This window comes from Manduca sexta, chromosome 10 (genome assembly GCF_014839805.1).
Source record: "Manduca sexta isolate Smith_Timp_Sample1 chromosome 10, JHU_Msex_v1.0, whole genome shotgun sequence".
Classification (NCBI taxonomy): domain Eukaryota; kingdom Metazoa; phylum Arthropoda; class Insecta; order Lepidoptera; family Sphingidae; genus Manduca; species Manduca sexta.
The window spans coordinates 444,905-453,307 of record NC_051124.1 but is presented as its reverse complement, the minus strand read 5'-3'; the positions used below and the strand labels follow the sequence as shown (position 1 = coordinate 453,307).

Below are 8,403 nucleotides of genomic sequence, written 5' to 3'. Positions count from 1 at the left end.
AAGTTAATTAAGTTTCTGTGTAGAGTTGCTTCTATTTATATTAGTTGTCGTTATTACGAACAAATTCATCGTATAATCGTCATTGGACTACCAAAAACATTTCATAGAAAATTATTGAATAAAAACATGTATATGGCAGAAACATCAATGTGAGTCAACATACTGTAATATTTACTTTCCCCTCTAATAAAAACACACGCCGCCGAGATTTCCATAGCATCATAAATCAATTCGGGGACTTTTATCAGATAACACAATCACGATGCGAGTGTAGCACAAAATCAATATAATGTTTGTCCCAGATTCTCCCATAAATGTCGCACGTGACGCCGTGAGCACGCTTTGTAATAGCTACCATTTATCGTAGAAAAATAGCATATTGTTATAACAACATTTTCATGACATAATAAAATAGAAAAATGGTCTGGTATACGCCTTAATCATTGCTATGTCTTAAAAGCTTTAATCTCTTCTTGAAACAGAAATCTCCCTTATTCCTAAATTACCTTTTACCCCTGATTAATTACCGTTTGTCCCACAATAGTAACACCCTTCAATGGCAACTACAACGTTATTAAATTTAGTAAAGGAATAATTAACCGTAGATACAGCCGCGGGTGTACAATGCCATGGACTATATCTGTTGGGTTTCTATTCTAGTGGGAAATTAGCGGTAAATTGCTTCTAGTTTGTTACAATATATTATGGGCTAAGAGGAAAAAGATGAGCGGTTTAGTAGGTTTTTTTTTATTGGTTAAAGAGTAAATAAAGGTAAGCGGTAAGTAAGTAGATAAGCCAAAGATGATCACAACTGAGCATTTCCTACTTACACTTAGGTATACCACTCCATATACCTATAAAGCCTGTTGCAAAAAATATTTGACTCAGTTGTACGACTGCGTGATTTTCTAATAATAACCTTATCTGACAGTTATAGTCCAGTGCAAATCTTTAGAAACCCCCCCCCCCCCCCCAAGTCTTGTCTGACATGGAATTTAAAGCTTGCGTATCGAGTTAGAAAGGCTCAATGGATTCAATATAATTAACTGTTAGAGAACTCACAGTCAAAATAAATACTACAAACTAAATAAATATTCCATGCAGTCGGCACCTAACCTAACTTTTGGATCTAATATTAAATGTGAAATAAAAAGCACGAATCTTTTTTAAAAATTTCGCACATGAAATATGAGTCCACTAATTAAAACAGTAACACAGTAAGCGGCGATAGCCTAGATGGGTGTGGAACGGACTGCCAAGACGAATGTCCGCAGGTTTAAATCCCAAGGGCACACACCTCTTAATTTTCTAAAATCATGTGTGTATTCTTTGTGAATTTATCGTTCGCTTTAACGGTGAAGGAAAACATCGTGAGGAAACCTGCACATCTGGGAAGTTCTCTATAGGAATTTCGAAGGTGTGTGAAATCTACCAATCCGCACTAGGCCAGTGTGGTAGACTAAGGCCTAATCCCTCTCAGTAGTGTCGGAGGCCCGTGCTCAGCAGTGGGCAAGTATATAATACAGGGCTGATATTATTATTATTAAAACAAATCCGCCATCACTCATAACTTGCTCCAACAGCGAGCTCGAGGGTGGAGTAAGGGTCATTATCTTGAGAGAATAGAAAAACTAAGTGGTTTAGCTAAATAAATACATTCAGGATAAGCCGGCAATAGCCGTTGATTCGGTTTTCGTGAAGTGAGCCGGCTTAAGGTGGGAGAGACTCTATTAGGCTGTTTAAGCCGACTTGAAGCCGATTTTGGCGTTCACCTTAAACGCACATCAATTATGTTGATGTTAGAGATTATGTCGCGTAGTTATTGGACTTGGAGTTTACAAGTCAACTACGTTTATGTTTTATTGTTGTCTTAGTTTGAGTAATGAAGTATTTTATATTTTGTGACCGCTTTCTCATCGCTCTGAGATCCTGGGTTTCTATACCAGGTCCTGCAAAGTGATATGGGTAAGGCTCATATTTTTAGCGCTATCGCATACAGGAGATCACAGCAGAAGGTGTCACAACTGAAATAATGTGTTACAACAGAATTTGTAAACCTTTTTACACAGTAACACTGACAGAGCTTATTTTGCATTTTAAATAAGTGAGTGGTATATATATTTCATTTTTTATGTATGTTTGTATTTAGTATGTATATTTAGTTTTCGAATTATTTTGTGTGTAATAAATTGATAAAATAAATAATAATATTAAATAAAAACATGATTTTTTGTATATATTTTTTATTATATATGACGTATTATTAAGTTGTTTATTTTCAGATTCAGCTGACTTATTTTTAAATAATGTTTTATAAATGTTGTGGAAAAATAAATACAGTTTGTGTAGTGATCAAAAATTTAATTGTTCTAAAATATTACAATCTACACTTTCCTTTATAATTTCCGTTGTAATACGTCGCACAATTTGTGTCACTCTGTCGCACAACGGATGTAATTTACAACACGAACTAACCTAAAAAAAAAAAAAAAAAAAAACATAACATGTAAAGTAATAAATATAGCCTTCAAAAACTGTCATAGTTAAACAAAGAAATGATTGTTTTGTATGATTTAAAACAAAAAATCAGGACAACTATTTAATTAATGATAATTCCAAGGAATAAATCTTACCTTTTCTTAACGACAAACAGTCTGCTCCAACACGTTCTTCCAACTAACACAAAAAAAGATGGCGGAATTGTTCAGGAATGTGTCAAGTACGATGAGCTAGTATTGTCACTTCAAATAAATTAATTCTTTATGGTAGATTATAAACAAGACCAGGAAATATCGCGTTACACAACTGACGTGTTACAAGAGAATAAAATTTGGGACACCTCTTAAGTTGTTAATATAAACAATACGGGGTGATTAATTGTAGTTGTTGTCATTTTTTTTCGTAGTTAATATCCTATAGAATAAGATATATACGAAAAATAAAAAGTCATAATGATAAAAAATTATATGTGTAATAATTTGTGTGGAGTGGGCGTATGCAGACACCAACAAAATGTATGGAATGAAAAAGTCGAACTTTTTTTATTTTAATGTGTAAAAATAAATACTAGAAATATGTTTATGAAAAAATTTGACATAATAAAAATTGTACGTACTATATTTCATTCTTATAAAAAGTAGATTTATTATATTTTTTATTTTTTTTTGGAGTCTAACTCTTCGGACACAAACATTTTACAAAATGCGCTAAAAATATGAGCCTTACCCATATTTGTTTTTTTTCCTGCTGAATATCAGGCCGGAATCGAATTTGTGTCCGATATGACGACAGACTTGCTCTTTATCACATCATGGACCGGAACACACACGGCGAAAAGTGTATGCTGCACCTCTGCCCATTTCTTCGAGGATTAAGATGATGTGATTTGTGTTTGTTTTTAATATTTTGTGTTTAATAGTAAAATACTGAATCAGAACTACTATTGGCAAAGAGAATTGGGTCAATTTTTTGTAAATATCCGTCAACTAGATGGCAATTTCTTTAAAAGAGTATTTATTATCTTACTGGTGGTAGGATATATTATATATCCACCCGGATAGCGACCACCGTACAAAAGTCTTAATATCTGCCATAGTGGTCCACATAAGTGTGTTGCGTTCCGGGAACAACTCGTGTATATCCGGTTTGAACAGGCCGACATAATTGTGTCGACTTCCAAGGAGTAATCATCTCTCGTTAGTCGACATTCTATGGGACCCACTTCATTTACCATCAGGTGCAGTGGAAACAATCTATACAAGGAACTTACAACTACGTATCCAAATTCTTAAAAAATAATTAAAATAGCCATATTGGTTACTTATTACTAAAGCCATGAGGAGATTAAACTTCAGCTCCATTTGTACAGTAATACTCATATTGGTAATCGTGCTACGTCGCCTGATCCTCCGACTTATTGCAAAATCACATTCTGTTGACTAGCCTGCGGATTTATTTCTTGAAACGGAAGTCGAGATTAGTTCAAAGTAATGGATCTTTTAATCCTTGGTTTGTTTATTTTATTTTATTTTATTAGGAAATCCAGTGGTAATTACAACAAAACTTATAACTAAGTAAATCATTTAAGAAAAACACGTGTTAAAGGCATTACCTTCAGGCGTCACAGCATGCACCGAATGGAACTACTTATTTAGTTATTTAATAATAATATAGTTAACAAATAAGAAAAACATCAAAGTATGTAACAATAACAAATGTGAGAGGGATCAATGATTGTTATCATCATCATTAGAAAATGATTCTTCAACTATATATCTAATCCAAGCTTAGGTGTTAGTCCGAGCGTACATAGGCCTTGGATCCGGACATTAAGGGTTCAATTCCCAAGTTGGACTTAATTTTGTGTTATTTTAACTTGATTTTCTGTAAGCTTTCCAAATAATTCTACAATGGGCAAATATATATGTAGCGCCAATTCCACCACATAGTGGTATATGGACATACAGAAAATGCAAACTAACCAGATATTCAGTAGATTGACAAATATGTTTCAAAATATTTAACACTTCAAAACTCCGGTTGGATTTAAATAGTGTATAAGGCATAACTACAGTTTTTTTTTACTAATAAATTGACTGTAAATAATGTGTAAGGCATAACTACATTCTTTTTACTTATAAAGTAATCCGTACACTATAACACAATCTTAAAGAAACCCTGTTTCAGCCTATGGTCAGCCTATCTCAAATTAATATGGAAGCAAAATTTAAAACCGGGACACAGACAAGATATAACAATAGGAATTTTCAATAACGCTTGGCCGCGGCTGGACTCTTAATGAAATCACCTCTTTGTGCCGAGCTCTCGTGGCACGCGCTCTCTTGCTAAATAAGGCCGTGTTCTACCCATATTAAATAGTTGGCAAATGGGCAAAGCGTTGGAAATTGTGTCGCAGCTTTAGGAAATTATTTGCTGCATTCTATTATTGATTTTGTTGGTATATTATGTAACAATTACAACAAGCTTTAATATATTGGCAACGCTGCAACTGATATGTTTAAATTTTATATTTGGTATCTCTGCTCTCCCCGACCACTATAATAGTACTACGACTTGCTTTATAATAAAAGTTATCTTTAATTATACTTTGTTTTTCACTGCAATCCAACAGATTTAAGGAAAATAATTTTATAGAGTATATTTTATCCATATTTGAATGGAGATACGAGCAAATTACTCGTTTCATAGAAATTTCGTCCATATCACCCATAAACTACTGTTTATGGGTGATATGGACTACTGTTGCTACTGCAACACTGTACTTAATTATTTTTTAAGCGGCGATAGCCTAGTTGGGTTTGGAACGGATTGCCAAGACGAATGTCCGCAGGACTGATCCCAAGGGCACACACCTCTGACTTTTCTAAAAAATCATGTGTGAATTTATCGTTCGCTTTAACGGTGAAGGAAAACATCGTGGGAAACCTGCACCTGAGAAGTTCTCTATAGGAATTTCGAAGATGCGTGAAGCCTACCAATCCGCACTAGGCCAGCGTGGTGGACTAAGGCCTAATCCCTCTCAGTAGTAGAGGAGGCCCGCTCAGCAATGGGCAAGTATATAATCCAAGGCTGATATTATTATTGTTAACAAAAATATTTCGATTATAGGATTTTTTTCCTTTTTTCTACGTGCACAGGAAAGTGACCCTACTACAGCTGATGGTAAAGTGGAGTCAAATATCGACTGACGAGAGATAATCAACCCTCGCCACTCGACACAATTATGCCGGCCTGCTGTAACCCGAAATACACAGGCTGAGACACTTATAAGTACCACTATGGAGGATTTTAACACCTTGTGTACGGTGGTCGCTATCAGGGCGGATATAAAATATATCCTACCACTAGCAAAAGTGTAGAAGGGTTTTGAAGATTTCAATTCGTTCAGCTACTTCTGCACTGGCTGTACAATTGCTTAGGGGCTGAAATAGACAACGTACAACCCACACAAATGCAATACAGTTAATATTAATAACACATGAATTAATTTTAATCGCCAGCGCTCGGAGTTCGCATGTAACTGGCGAATTCGTTAATTCCGTCAAATGAACCGTAAATATTCATTAAAGCCGCTTTATACTGCGCCAGTACTGTAATTACAGTTAAATTGGGTTTACAGACAGTTAAAACTTATCTTAACCGTTGTATTGTTACAAGCGATATTATAATTGAGAATATTTAATTTTATATCATACTGGCTTGTTAAAATAAAATAAAATAATGTCTTAAAATATTATTCAAAATATTTTGACTCGTCAATTATCATAATCAGCTAGCTACAGCATTGGCGTTGCCAGGGGCAGTGGGGTGGTTGTGGTAAAGCACCCCCCCCCCCCTCCACGAAATTATTTTTTCTAAGCTTACTTATAGATGTTATATTTGACTGTTACATTTACGTGGTGTTCTATGTAATAATAATTATTATAAGCCCTGTAATAAGTAATGATCCACAGCTAGGCGCGCCCTCTACTACTAAGACAGCTTCAGCCTTAGTCCACCACACTAGCCTAATGCCTATAGTATACTTCACATATATTCATGTTTTATTTCGTCGAGGGTGAATCTCTTCCTTAAATATTATAAAACAAAGAGCCGCGTCTTTGTGTTTGAACTTGAAAAACTCAAAAAATACCAAATGTATTCGGTGAAATTTAGTACGGAGACAATTTGAGACCCAGAGAAGGACATAGACACTCTTTTTATACCAGATAACTCTCACACGCGGGCAAAGTTGCGAACAAAAGTTAGTAATAAATAAGAAAATACATAAATTATCCGTCAAATAAATTGTAATATGACTAAGGGACTATTTCATAACTTCTGAATGAATGCTACTGGTCACATAAATATATCTGACAGATACAAAAGTCACATTCTAATCTATACTCCCAATAAGTAATAAAATGAGTACTAACATTAGCTGTATACGATGACCGTGTAATTTTTCTTCTTGGAACTTGTGGAATAGGCCCTAAATATGTAAATGATTCAAGTTTTTATTCATAAAACAGACATTATTTCGCTATTACAAGGTTGTACGTTAACTATTACTTATGTTGCAAAATGAGATTAAAAATATACATGTCATTTAAAATTAGAAAAGACCATAATTCACGGTTTCTTCTTTAATGATCTTTTTAGATTATTGAAAATGATGACTGAAAAACACTTAGGATTATGTAATATATAAAACAAAATTTTAACATCATAGAACATTGTAATCTAGCAATTCGTTGAACTAATTTTATTCGATGAATATGTTTTACAACTTTTAAAAATCTACCCTAACAACAATACAATAAAGTATAGCTTTACATACCACAAAACAGTCGCGATATCTTTGGAAACCGCAATAGGCAATATCGATTGTTTGAATTATTGAACGCACCCTTGCCTTTAGTTTTGCATCGCCTGTTACGTACCCAAGTCCAAAGGGTTGCCTACGTGGCTTATATTTTATTACTACCGGTTTGATTCGTGTTTTGGAAGGCCTTTGTCGTAATATATTTATGTGTTTTTTTACATTTATATAAATAAACATCTTTATCCTCAAAGGTGTAAGTAGAGCGGTATGTAATTATGCCCGCTCTCGTGTTACTGCTAGTCTTGAAATCAAGAGGAACATCGATTTTATCAAAATTTTGTAGGCATGGGTAAAAGTGGACGTACGGAGCGACATAGTCGTGAAATAACGACCAAGTTCCTTAAATAAAGATAAAAAAAAAAAAGAGGAACATCAGATCTCATATTTTTTTTTTGGTCACCGCGCAGTGAAACTCTACAGTTCTGTAATGTATTAGTAGGGGAAGAAGAAGAGGGTAAAAAAACCAACTAAGATATGCGTTACACCCCGCGGACAGTCCGTCCGCATACCGGCCCATCGTCCTGCTCGACGAGGTGGGCAAGCTCTTCGAAAGAGTTATTTCAGACCGCCTCGTCGAGCACCTGACGAGGGTTGGGCCGGATCTTGCGGACAGCCAATTTGGCTTCCGCAGAGGGCGCTCTACTGTGGATGCCATCATGCGCGTGAGGTCTCTCGCGACGGGGAATGCTGTTTCCCGGGGTAGGGTCGTCTTGGCGGTGTCGCTTGACATCGCCAATGCCTTTAATACCCTGCCCTGGAGTTGTATCAGGGAGGCACTCCGGTATCACCGGGTGCCGACCTACCTCCGTCGCGTTGTCGGGGCCTACTTGACGGATAGGGCCGTCATTTACCTCGGTCGCCAAGGGGAATGGATCAGGCGAGAGGTGTCGTGCGGTGTTCCCTAGGGTTCGGTTCTGGGGCCGCTCTTGTGGAACATCGGATACGACTGGGTGCTGCGCACCGACCTCCCGAGCGGCGTCAGCGTGGTATGCTACGCTGACGACACGCTAGTTTTGGCT

General features: G+C 36.0%; 1 long non-coding RNA gene across 1 annotated transcript; it reads right to left on the bottom strand.

Annotated features, from left to right (window-relative positions):
- Window positions 1-2,344: 2,344 nt before the first annotated feature.
- LOC119188965 lies at window positions 2,345-2,681 on the bottom strand. The gene is made up of 2 exons (XR_005112181.1): window positions 2,634-2,681; window positions 2,345-2,475 (listed from the first exon to the last, which is right to left on the bottom strand). It is a non-coding gene; the product is annotated as an uncharacterized LOC119188965 (long non-coding RNA).
- Window positions 2,682-8,403: the final 5,722 nt, after the last annotated feature.